We start from the raw sequence: 14,170 nt of genomic DNA, 5'->3' as shown, positions 1-14,170 counted from the left end.
TGTGGTCCAGTCCCCTGACAAGCCACATCAGCGGCCATGTAAAACCTGCCAGAGGAGAGTCACAGTAAACGCACAGCATTTTTCTGGACCTATGCTTGAGAAAGATGTAAGATGAATTTTCTTTGCCCATCAGAAAAAACTGTTCCCACTCACTGAAGCCCTGGAAAAAGACCTTTTTTGGACTTTGCCTGTAAGACATTGACAGTGTTTTCTGAGACTTGGATACACTACCATTGTAAACAATGTTATATCTGTAACAGTAATGACATAAAATTATAAAGTCATATAAAGGTTAAGCTATTTCTAACAAAATACCAAACCAAATTAATCTAATTAACAAGTTGATATTGAACATACTAACTTACAGACAAGCAATTTCTAAACTATCTAATGATGTATTGAGCTAACAGCCCAAACAACAGCATGTATCAAAGGAAATTTAAGATATTCTGCCAACTAGAGGACTTGGCTAAACTAATACATTTGTAGCTGAGACTAATTTTTGAATTAGAGCTTCAATAATACTCTTATGGCAGCCTGCCTAGACTGTTGTGGTTAGACAATAGCAATTCTTCCCTTTTCTTCCAGTATTTTTATTCATTTGCAACACAATTTGTGAAGAATACAACTTGAAAGCCAGCCCAGCATCCCACATCGCAATTAACAGTCAAACCTTTAAGATAATAATGAAGACATACATTATTGCCCCAACCTTTTATGTGACTGCCTCAACACAGTCAGACATTTACAGCTAGACACTTATTTCTAAACATTGTCCTCAGCAGTGATTCTAAAAAAACTCTAACAGACATTAAAGAAGGAAACAGAAAAATATATAATTATATATTTGAGTTTTTGCTTCCCAATTCTTGCCAACTGCATTTGTCTCACGGAGGCTGACTTGCTGTTTAATTAAGACCTAGGTAGCTTTCTGGTAGTAATAAACTAATGGACTAGTAAACTACTCTTACTGGCTTACAGTGACTCATTTTCTAGTATTGTTTGGTCCTTCTGACTTGTTAGAAAAGGAGAGAGCAAATACCTGTTGTGAATCTTTCAAAGGTTGAAGTGTCTCACTTCCCACAGTTTTTCAACAAGCTAATAAAAGGAACCTGGGAAAATAGGTATGTAAGTGGCTGGAGAAGGCTGATAAAAATAGGATGAAATATAGTGAGTCCCTCCAAGCTTATATTAGGCCTGTATTACAAACCAAGAACGTCTTCCTATCAGCCTTCACTGAAGCTGCCAGTTAGTAAGTACCGATTACTGATTAAGTAATTCATGAAAAATTCCATTTTGGCAAGCAAGAATGCTGTCTGAATGAGAAGTTATTAAAACTAAATGGGTCATGTAAAATCAGAAAATTTGTCCTGTGAGCTCCACTGACAAAACTGAGCCAACTTAGAGAATGGCTGAGAATTTCTTACTCTGTTTGAGAACTTCAAAGCACATCAGATCTCATTAAAGACCAAATAAATGCATTTCAAAATGGAGGAAAATGGAATGGAAGTAGTTCTTCCTATTGATTCTTCACCTTTGGGTTTTGTTTATTTACAGTGTATCTACACGTGAACCCATCAATCAGGCCCCCTTTCTGTCAATGGAGAGAAACAGGAGTTTGTAGGTTTGGATTCAGCCACTGTGTTTTGGATGAAGCATTTCTTACAAACGACATTTTATCTCCACTGACTATAAAGTGAATTAAGGCAAGCAGCAAAAATCTAGGCAGCAGCACTGCAGACACCTAAATTTTGCACTGGGTTTTCATTCACACTTCTGTAAAATATAACTAAGCCAAGAGAGAACATTTACATTATCCTTGGCAATGCAGATTGATCACATACAGTACTAGGAATTTTAAAAGTGGACTTTGTAGACCTGTTACACAGTCCTTCAATTCTTGCCAAAAGCTGCACAGATTTTTGTTAAGAGCAAAACCCATCTGTATTACTGATTTATTTATATTTTTTCTTTGCAAAGTCCAAAATCCTCTGCCACTAATTGCCTGTCACCAAGTGCTCTATAATACAAATCCATACGTGAATAATTTTGTTATGTCTAACAACGGTTGTATTGATTTCATATATATTTACAGTACCTATGATTGGCAGTTTATCAGTATATCAGTTGTCAGCGTGTTTATGGAAAAAAAAAAAAAAGTGTTTGAATAAATTCAGCCAATGTTAACAAACCTCTCAGGTAAATGTATACCACACATGCCCTACATGTTCACTGTCTTTGATATCAGCTACGTGCCTTAGTTAAATAAACAGGGTTTATCTTTTGTTACATCACAAGAAAATCATGCCCGTAAAACTATTTGGTAGGATTCACAAGACAGACTCCATGTCTGAAACCTTTGTCCTACCTAAGTTATAGGGAAAACACTAACTTTAAGGTAAGCCATATACAAACAGGCCATTTGTTGTTTAACCTGTTCTCTGGAGTCTGTGTTGCTACAGATGAATAAACAGCATTTAGTCTGAGGACACCGTGCAGACTCACTGCGTTTTCCAGCTGGTAGGCACAAGGGAGGAGAGGAGCAGAGAAGAATGGGGGAGTAAAATCACATGTTTGCCCACTGCCACAGACTCCAGCATGCCTAAAAGAAGTCATTGATATTTTGAAGGTAGTGAAATAATTCAGACAGTTCATCCAGTTTCAACAACACTGTGGTGAGACTGCTGGAGTAAAACCACCAAATTCTTCCCTCTTTCTTCTTTAGGACTGTCACAATAATCTCTGGCCAAGTAGCTAGTCAGATACTGCTCGCCAGCCTAGCTATCAAGATTATGGGCATCACAACCATCATTTCATTACGACACCAGCCATAAGTCCAGAGCCTCTGACTTGGCCACAAAGACTTCAACAACCACTGAGGTTTGCTAAAATGCAAATGTCTTCTTCCCTGGAGGAAAAAGTGAGGGGCTTGTGGGGCATTACCACCGACACTACTGACAATCGGCACACTGACTACCATATGGCTCTGTCTTCTTACCATCTACATACTCCTTCCTAGCTTTCTGGCAGTGCATGTGTTCCCTCATCAGAGGCATGAAACGTGAATGCCAAGTGGTAGAGAATAAAAGCTGAGGCTGTCCCACACTCCCACAAAACCTTCCTGCCTGCCTCCCTCCACTGACGCTGCCAAATCTCACCCCAAGCTTTCCTGTGATTCACAGATTATTTAATCAGTTCTGAATAGAGAGATCTTGTGATCAAACAAGCATCAGAAATGCAAGAGACTATAAATGACACCACCATAGCCAGCAGTCCATCGAGGCTCCCAGTGCCCATTACCTTCAACCAGCACAAAGTTTTACATGCTGAGGAGAGGGCAACAACCAAGAACTTTGAACAGAACAGTTGTGTTTCCCCCATCATGGTAAGCAGGTGCCGCTTGACAAAAATAGCTGACATGGATCCCGCAGGAGAAGGCTCTCTTCTTCAGAGACAAAATTTGGCATGCAAAGTGTCCTGGGTGCATGGGTAACAGCCGCTGTTGACTATGGTCAGCACTTCTCCACTCTATTCCTGAGCAAGCTCACAAATAGAATAACCAAAGATTAAGTGTAGCCTTGTATAACTGAAGCTTAATGTCCATATTCAGATCCAGGACTTGGATGTGAAACCATTTTAGTGGCTGCAAAATCTCCTCTAGTCAGTGGCTAGACAGTAAACATCCTTTCTCACACTCCTGGAACTGCCTGAAGCATTTGGTGCTGCCTCAGAGACTCAGTTCCTTTTCATGAGAAAAAAAGGCAAGGTCCAGGGTAGCAATCTGAAATGGTCTGAGCTCTTTCTGCAGCAGAGCACTCAAAAAGTAATGAGAGAAAACTGCAGCTTTATCACAAACTTTCACACAGCTCTTCTTCAACATCTACAAGCAATCACTAGATACAGCAGTTGGAAAACCAGGACTTGCGTTCCAAGTTGTCACCTGGAAAGTCACTTGTATCACCTTCTGAAATCACAACCTTGCATAGCATCATCTAACAGTCATTCCTGGCTGGCTAGGAAACTTGTGCCTGGTGGATTATAATCTGGTTTTAGTAAATCATGTTTTGATCACCCATCATCTGACTATGGCATGCACTACATGTTGGCAGGAAACTGCAAGTACTGTAAAATACTGCCAGGTATCTTCTCAGAAACGCAGGCTATCGCAAGCATGCCAAACTCTGCTACCACAAGGAGCCATCCTGTTGTACACTGTTCTTCCCGCAGGAGGAACACACAGCGAAGCACACCATGGACTTGACTCCATTTGCTCAGCACATTGCCAAAACTTGCAACAGAGTTGCAGTGTGAAGACCCCGCACAAGGAGGGGAGAACATAGACATTTATGAACATATATATCCACGCTCAGCTGAAAGACTGCAAGTGATGACAAATTGAAATTACTTTTGAAATTGATTCCAACACTTAATTATGCTCACAGTTAAAGCTTTGCTTTCCAGAAAGATATTTATAACAAGCATTTTAGTCATCTAATTAAAATGTGATTCAGAACATGTAAGCCTGAGAGTCCAACTTCCCTGCACGTCCAAAGGGAAAAAATATGGATACTAGCACATGACTCAGAGCACCTAAATAGATGCACAGAATCAGACAGTGTAAATATCTATCTTTGCCTTTGTTAGTTTAAAATAACCTAAAGCCATGTTCCAGTTCAGGTTTGCCACCTTCACATAATTACTTTTGATACAGCAAAGAAACATTGAAGCAGAGAAAATCTGTTTGTGGATGTAGTGAGAATCATACTACTGCAACATGCAATCAGCAGCACAGCTGGAACTTCAGCCCACACTTCTGCGCCTTGCTGGCTTGGGATAGGCTTAAGTACGTACTTATGCCCTGCTCAATGGGGCCTGTAGAAACAGATTTCAGCTGTTATAACAATCAATGCTTTTGTCTCTGGCACACATCCGTGTGAGGGATTCCAGCTTCTCCGATTTCCTGAGTATTGCTTGTTTCCTGGAACATTTGGAAGCACCACAACTGTCTTCCCCATTTCTCTGCCAACCTGTCCTCCTGGGCAAAGGGTTCAAGTGGCTTCATTTGGTTTGCTTTTACAGGATTTTCTCTTTTATTTCTGAAAAGGTGTAAACAAATTACCAGGCGCGCTGAATAAAAACAAACAACCCCCACCTATGCTTCATTTCTTGTCTAGTGTCCCATGGCAAAACTTAGCGTTACGAAAGATTTGCCTCACGTTCACCATCCTCTGTCTTCAGTGGCTATTTCTTCAGTCATAAAACTTGGTCTGTGTTCTTAGTAGCCGTTTTCCAGCATATCCAATGCTGTACAACTCTGGGGCAACTCTACAGGCTGCTCTCCAGATTGCGGTGCTGCTCTCTTCTCACAGCAGCACAACACTGGGTTGTGCTGGTGTAGGCAGGGGGCCAGGAGGTGTTCAAAAGCTGCTGAGACTCCCACACTGATGGCAATGGCCGTGTCCCCTCATCCCCCACCCTCATCATTCTCCTGTTTTATCCCAGCACAAGGCTCAGGAGAAGAAACAACAGGCTGGACAGAATTATCTCAGGAGCAGAGCAGGCCCTCAAGGTCACCACATGTAGACTACTTACTTTTCCTCTGTATCAAGGACAACACAACTGTTTCAGTTTCACATCTCACCAGCAAAATCAGGATCAGAACAATGTGGGGCTGGCTTGGCTTTCTGAATGATTGAGCATGTGTTCTCTCTCTGCTCCCAGGTGGCATAAAGCACAATCACTATCATTTGTTGATGGTGTTTTGCTTTCTGAAAGATTGAATTCTGCATCCTGGCTTTCAAAAACACAGTTCACAGTGTTCTGCGTTTGCTTGCTCTGATGAATGTGGGGGCAGTAGTAAAATGCCAGCATAGGAGTCAGTGCAGGGTGACTGCTGCAGTATTTACACTCACCCATGCAGGCAGCTTTGGTCAATATAGGAAATAGTTTTCTAACCCCTTCACATACACTTTCCTGCTGGAAATTCTTTACAGGTTGTTGTTGCCCTCACCTGAAGTTTTACAAATGAATCACCAACAGGAATCTGACTCTCCTTATACATCTTTTAAACAGCCCAGCCAGAAACTGTTTGGTATTCAAGAGAGGCTCAATAGGGAGAAGAGTTAAAATCTGACTCCCCATTGACAGGCATTTAGAAAAGCGTGTCATACTACAATGTCACCTTTGCTCTTGAGGCTGAATTTTCTGAGAAAAAGGTGCAATGAACACACTGATAATACACAGATGTACTCACACAACATAAGCACCTTGAAAGCGTGTTAAATTGTATTTGCTCTTACCTGGGTTTTTTGGCGTGTCCCTTTATGTAAACTCCCTATGTGCACCTCTATACGTGTTTGCACTAGTATTGAGAAAGTATCTTTTGTAGTTGTGTCTCTAAATCATTGAGCAGTCTACCCGTTACTGCCCTTATAAACTGTCTACAGAGTATATAAACACTGTGCCTTTTATATATGCATCAACCTGGATTATGTCATTGCCATCAATTAATCTCCATTATAAGAATATTTTTTTTAAAGGCTGTCCAGTGCAAAGCTTTATATAAAAAATGGTGTGGACAGAGGCACTAGGTTAAAAACAGCTGAGTACCCATGGCACAGGCAGTCCATCAGCGGAATCACAATAATTGACCATGTGCATGTTCTTAGCATGCCCCAATTGCAAAGTAAAATGTGTTAGTTTAAACCACCATGAAGGTGCCCGCACCCTCAAACAGTCAATAGGATGCAATGTGGCTATTGCAACTTACAGTCTGCACCACATCTTAGAACAGGCTTAACTGTGACCTTGGCATAGCTTGGAAGCTTCCGCTGTTGCATGCCAGGCAATAAAGAGCCAGAAGAGCCATTCACTGTTATCAGATTACAGTACAGGAAAAAAAACAGGGATCAAGAACTAGCCACCAATGCCACTTTGAGCAATGAGGTGTAAGACATCTCCACCAAATTAGGCTGGTCAAACCAGTGAAATCTCACCATGTCATGAACTGTGAATCTTGGAAGCACGTGGTCCGCTTCAGATCTCAGCAGTTTCAGAAAGTTATGAAGCTACCTGAAACAGAAAGCTGACATTTCAAAAGCTCCCATGAAACACTGGGTTTTTTTAATTTGGGGTTCACAGTACAAAACCATTTCATCTTGACTATGCAACCTGTTTATCAAACAGGTATGCTGTGATTTTATATTACAATAATGCTGCTACTGTTCCTAGCATCCTTTAATACAATCCAAAACAATGCTTATTACTCATTTAGTGAGGCAGGTTATTTGATACTATTGAAAAATCTGCCTAATAGTGATAAAACAAGCAAAGTCAGGTGATTCTTTTCAACCTGATTAAAAGTTTTGGCAAAATCCAAAGGCTTCTGCGAAAACTTCTGATTTGAAAAAAAGGATGTACTGCTGCGGGGGAAATGTTTCCTGCCTTAGTCAAACAGTGAAACTGTACAAAGTGAGTAGTAAGAGTGCTCATAGTGTCTCCTAGCTACAAATACATTTGTGACAGTACAGCTCTTATCCCTGTACAAGTCCATACTTTTCTGGTCTTGGCTTCAGCCCCTTCGGTTTAGGCCTTAGTCTTTCCCACACTCTGCTTCCTCAAAGATTTCTGGAAACCCAAAGGAGATTTAAACAAGAAAAATAAACTCCTATTAGTCTTTGAGAAAACACAGCTACTTTCTAAAAAAAGTCTCAAAATGGAAAGTGGGCTGAATAATCAGAATTTTATTTTATTCAGACAGCTGGTTAAATTCTGCGGGCCCTGAATATTCTGCTCCAAGTTATCTCCATCACAGGAGAGAGAAGCGGTAGCAGAATTTATGCATAGTTCAGAAATAACTTATACAAGACGGATGAGAAGCTGGACTACTGGCTTCAAAAGGCAACGTTCAACAGTCGGTATAATTTGCATCTGGTTATGAACGGCAATACCAATGCTGCCACTGTTAAACATCTTCAGCAGCAGCCCACATGGTGGGATGGAGTCCACCCTCAGCAAATGCACAGATCAGACCAATACAGTCAGCATGTGGAAGGAAACATTTTCTCTCCTTGGTGTTTGTGAAGCCACCGTGTCCGGGTTTACATCCCCCCAGAACAGAAATGAGATCAAAAAACGGGATTGAGGTCAGTGGAAGGCCACTGAGGTGGTTGGGGCTGGAGCACTTGCCCAGTTGAGGCAAGGTTGAGGGAACTGGGCTCGCTCAGCCTGGAAGGGAGATGGCAGCCTGGCAAACAGCAGCCTGGCAAGGCCTCTGGGGGATTGCAGAGAAGATGGGCCCAGACTCTTTTCAGAGGTGCACAGTGAAGGGATGAGAGGAAACAGACACAAGATTCATCAAGGGAAACTCTGACAGGATGGAAGGAAAACAATCTCATTGTGAGCGTGGTTAAGCAATGGAAGAGGTTGTCCAGAAAAAATGTCTGATCTCCATAGATACACTCAAAATTAACTAGGCAAGGCTCTGAGCAACCTGATGGAACTTTGAACCTGGTCCTGCTCTGAGCAGGGCCTCAGACCAGAAGACCTTCAGAAGTCCCTTTCAACCTAAATTTTTTTGTGATTCTGTGACTCTTTTCATCTATAAAATAAAACTAATTTTTACTTGAAAATGCTTTATATGAATTTGTAAGGAAAGTAAAGTGAATGCCTTAAAATATAACCTTTTAATTCATACAATCAGGTGAAATGAAATTATTTACGATTTGATGTAGAAGTACTACACAAGCCTTTAATCATGCAAATGACAACGATTGCTTCCCTTCTCTACAGGTTCGTAAGCGGTACTCATCAACATAATATCTGATCAACTTCTTGTAGTGCTCTAAGCAACATGACTAACATCTGGCATATAGTTTGTTTCATGGTTACTGGCATTCTCTTCTATCTGTTTAGATCTTGACTCTTTTGTTAGGGACATTCACATAAACAGGATGTTTCTCTTTCTGCCTGTACTGATATCACATTGATGCGAGTTCTGCAATAGCCATTTTTAGCAAGGTAACATTAAAGGCTGTGATTACCAGCAAACAATATCAAAGCTGCATTCAAAATGACAAAATAAAATGGAATCTTGTCCAGATCCTGCTAGAAAAAACTGCTTTCTGTCTCCACTTTATCTAAGAGCCGCAAATGTAATTTGCACAGCTGTTCTTCAGGGACTCACACAAAGGCTTGAGGCTCTGGGAAGACCTAACCTTTGTTTCTTTCTGGGCTGATTCTATCTCATTTTTATAAGGTCATAAATCAAGACTAGAGAGAGCGAAAATATATTTGGGCTTTTGAATGCAAAATGAATAAGAAAAAAGGCTGTCATTTACAGCAAAGTCCTCCCCCCACCCCTTTTTCTTCCCAAGTGCAAGCTCCCTGCTGTACAAATCAAAAGTATGCACCGAGACGGTGCCTAAATCTTTTATGAAATGGGCCCTTCACTTGCACTTCAATGGAACTTGCTGTGCATTAAAATTTCTTTTAATGGCGGAAGGAAATAATTCTGCAGTTAGGGCACAGTGCTCCTTGCTGCACCTGGTATTTGGGCTGGATATGGTGCAGATGAACTACAGAAGGGAAAGAGAATTGATGTTGGTGCCTTTATGCTGTCTCCTCATAGACCACAAGACATGAAGGTTCCTACAGTCCTGTAAGCGTAGAAAACGTGTAGCTCTTGAGATCGATAAGGCCTCTAAACATAAGTCCCTGCACAGTTCTTATGCCCACGCTACATCGTCTGCTCTGCAACGTCACCCGTCCTGCAGCAGGCAGGTGGTAGCATGGGGATAGCTAAGCAACCCAAATCTCAAGCCAAGGTGGGAAGTAAGCCAGCCAGGGTGGCCAAGGTCAACATTGCTGTGTCGCCCTGGGACACAGCTGCATGCCAGCACTCTCTCACAGGCAGCACATGGAAGTACCCCTGGGAAGGTACGACTGCCTTCCTCAGATGAATGCCTCCTGGTGTTCCTTCAGCGTACTCATCTCATGGCTTGAGGACGCACAGGGATTTTGACATGAGATGGTTCATGGACATGCACCAGTTTGCCCAGCCATGGAGAAGTGGATTCTCTGATGTCAGGCATGCTCGTTTCTTACTCGGCTCTCTTGCTTTTCTCCAGCCATTTTGTCACCTGCACAAGTACCCCCCCACTAACTGCTAGGCAGAGGATATACGAGTACTACCTTGTTTCCTCCAAATCCTCCCTCTTGCACTACACCATAGGAGGCATCTCTGCAGTTCCTCACCCTCATGCAGACATCTGAGGGTTGAAAGAATTGCTTCATTCTTTTCTTAAGTTGTTGATATTCATATAGCCCAGGCAAGACTAACTCAGATCAATGCAGCTCACAAGGGTGCGTGCTCACAGACATATTAGCACCAGCCTTCAAAGCAACCCCCTCAAGCCCAAAAACAACAAAAAAGGAGGCTTCAAAGGATACGTCTACCCCCTCCACAACATAACGTCCCGTGCTCGCTGCAAACAATAGTAACAGAAAACTCTGCCCTGACAAGATTCAGAGAAGGCATTGAAGTAAACTCAGCTGGATTCCCTAGTAGAACAGACTCCTCCAACATGGAAAAGAGGGTTTTTTTTCTAAACGGTAGGTATGTTTAATAATACAAAAGCTGCAGTACCATCGTCCAAATATTTGTTTTTATCTCTGTGCAGGCAAGCCTGGCTCTGTTCAGTCAGATCTTGCTGTCCTATACTCTTCCAGTGTGGAATCCTTCCCTACACGTTTTTGAGTTTTATAAATACCAATGCTACCTCTAAGCACCCTTCATTGTATTATTGAGGTATGAACTCCAATTATAGACTCATGGGTAGAGCAGGGAAAAGCCCTCATTTCCTTATACTTTAACCTAGCATATTTTAGTGTCTCCATTGTTGCTTTGTTTTTACCTGGCTTCAGATATGAGATTTAAATTGTGCTTAGAATAATTTTTTATCATTGCTTCTTGAAGCTGCCAGTGACTTTATTAAAACTGAAAAGGTAATACCCCATATTCTTTTATGTATGCTGTTTTTTCTCTTCCAGTTCTTTTGTCTGAACCAGAAGTCATTGAATATAATCAGGTTTTTAAATACAAATTTAAGGAAAAAAAATGCACTAGAAGTGGGTTTTTTTGAGAACTAGATGTACAGCTATGATAAAAATATTTCCAACATCATGTTGCAGTATGCTACACTTCTTCCTGTGCTGTCTTTGTACATTCTGTATCCTATTTTATTTCAGCCTGTTTCTCTGTGTTCAGAAGAAATTGGTAACATGTATCAGTACTGGATGTTCCCGTGAAGGCTTGTACTGAAGTACAGACCTAAGATCAAAGTTCATTCATGATTTCTAGGTGCTACTGAAATGAAGTCTTTGTTTTGCTACTGGCAATTGTAGAAGTTTGTAATAAGGGAAAAGATGTTTTCTCTCTCTTTCTCGGTCTGTGTTTATTTGGAATATTACAATAAGACACAAGAAAAGCTGTTAAAAATAGCACTGAATATCTTGAATCACAGTTTGTTTTAATCTTGTCTACATAGTTCCTGCCCAAGCACTGAAATCTCATTTCCTTCTCTGAAAATTAACAACAAAGAACCGCCACAGTGTTGGGAAGCTACATGCCATAGCTGCGTCCTGCAGTCATCCTCCATTCTCATCTTCTCATGCTAATTCACCCCAAATTCGGGCTACACAGCTGAGGAATGACTACCATACATACAGGCAGATAGATGGATAGCCCCCACCTCCCATCTTTTGATTTCCGTATCTACCAGATTAAGGGCTCACTATCTGGAATGTCGTTTCCTATAATCTTGCTCAATAAAACATCTTTCATTCTGTTCCAACTTCAAAAGACAAGAAAACAGTATCTTTTAATCTACAGTGACTGGCAGATGGCCATTACCTAGCATTTTACTTTCCTTGAGTGTAGTTTATCAATCCTGCATCGATGCCATTCTCTCTTTGACATTAGCAGGCTTGAGTTTGCACAGTGGTTTTATTTTTTTTCCAGAAATCACACCCCATTGTCTCCACAATCATTGCCTATTCTCATTTTAACATAATTGCTGCTTTATTAAGCAAAGTATTTAGAAAGTTCCTCCCAAAACCTTTACACTGAGTGCTTTTACAAAATTAAATGCCAACAGAACAATTTCTTTCCCTTCTCTCCCTTCCATCACTAGAGGAATGTTAATTAGCAGGTCTGTTTTTCTCATTTCTTTCAGTCTTCTCCCCTCAAACCTGTATGTGATAGTTAGACACCATGCTCATGGGGCAGCATAAGAACCAGAATAGAATAAAGAAATATTAGAACAGCACATTGCCTGTCAGTGAAGGTACACACGAGAAGAAGTTGTGGTTGGAAAGGCATGTGAAAGAGGAAGCGAAGAAATGGAAGGGAATTTTTATGGTTTAGCTGGGACCTGGTCTTGCAAATATCTGCTGCTGAGGTTATACTCTGTGGACCTGACTTCATAATTTCACACGGCACAGAATCACATTAGAAGGCAACAACAGCAGAACTGAGCCAACACTGATGCTGTGTCAAGTAAACCACAGAAGAAGGTTCACGTATTCAAAATTATTGTTTCATTTCATGCAGGCAACTGAATATTGCAGCACTGATATTCACAGACTTTTGCTGATGCTCTAACTGGCTGCTCAGCATTCATTATAGGCAGACATGGCAGGAACATGCATGAAAACGAAATGGTGGTTGCAGGGGTGCTTGGAGAGCAACTGTTCCAGTAGCAATCACTAGCAAGTAGCAGCCACCGCTAGAAAGATGACAGCTTTCCAAAGAAGCTGGAGCCAAGAAGCCAGTGGGATACCTTGCAATGGGAACATGGGCGTAGAGAAACACAGGCTTTTTCTCCATGCAACTCATTACAAGTGGACAGTCAAACATCACTCCAGGAGGAAGGTGTTTGAGAGGGAGATGAGGTAGCTCAAATCTGAAGGTCCACTGAGCCAAACCACTAACCTAGCATCAACGCTTGGTATATATGCTGCTGTGTACTGACTTGCACAACAGCCTTCTCGCTTGGTGTGCATGGCTTTTACTATCTCCCTCTGCATACTACCTAGTAAATAGCCACCATGATATTTAGTGTTTACTATACCTTTTGACAAACTGAATCCTGGCAAACTTGAGCACAATTTCTCTGAAAAAGTAGAACTTTGCCCACTGACAATATTTCCTGCCCATTTCTGTGGCACCCTGCAGGCTCTGCTGGAGGGATGGGGAGAGGTAGATCCACAGCATCACGAGCAGCTTGTCACATCGGTATGAGTTCAGATAATGTCTACAGGAACATTACTCTATTAAGAGCATGCTGCATACTTTATGAATATATATTGTAGACGTGTACTGCAATGTACACATGCACTACATACAGTAAACAACGTGGTAGGATTTGACAGATGTACAGCACTACCGTCAAAAACTAGCTCCTTCCAACATGGTGTGGAGGTTGCAAATAAATATCCTGTCTCACCTCAAGCATTTGACATACTGCCAATCTTGAGCAGGCATCGTTATCCCCAGTGCTGTATATCTGAAACAATTTTTCGAGAGCACATAGCCATCACATTGCCAACATTCAGAGTTCGTACAATCACAGAACCACTGAGGCTGAAAGGGACCTTGGGAAGCACCTAGACAGCCTCCTGCAGAGGTTTTTTATGGCTTTGCCCAGTTGGGTCCCCAGCTTCTCTGGGCAACCTCTTCAGCTATAACCATTTTCAGTTTTCTCTTAAAAAACAAAACCAAACCCAAAATCTTAAAAAAAATTTTTCCATTCTAGGCAACAGAACACTTTTTTTCTCCTGATTTGCTGAAATGGTTTCAATAGATCTGACAAGTGTCAACCAGTCAGGAGGAAATTCCAGCAGCAGTTACATAAATGCTTGAAAACAGGCATGTTTAGAGAGGGAATGCTGATGCTGAGCCATGGCTGTGTCACTACAGGTATTGCTAGACTTAAAAGAGACAGCACTACATCAGTAACCCTCATCTGAATGACCCCAGGTCAGTTCTAGTTGGATGAGATGTACATTTAAATATCTTCACATCAAAGAAAAGGGAGAAATAATCCATCCAATGTGGCTGTCTCTAATCAAAATGCTACCTCCAAAAAATTTTGCACTAGATATGTTATAG

This window comes from Accipiter gentilis, chromosome 4, assembly GCF_929443795.1.
Source record: "Accipiter gentilis chromosome 4, bAccGen1.1, whole genome shotgun sequence".
Taxonomy (NCBI): Eukaryota; Metazoa; Chordata; class Aves; order Accipitriformes; family Accipitridae; genus Astur; species Astur gentilis.
The sequence above is the reverse complement of the archived record's forward strand: the minus strand, read 5'-3'. Positions refer to the sequence as shown.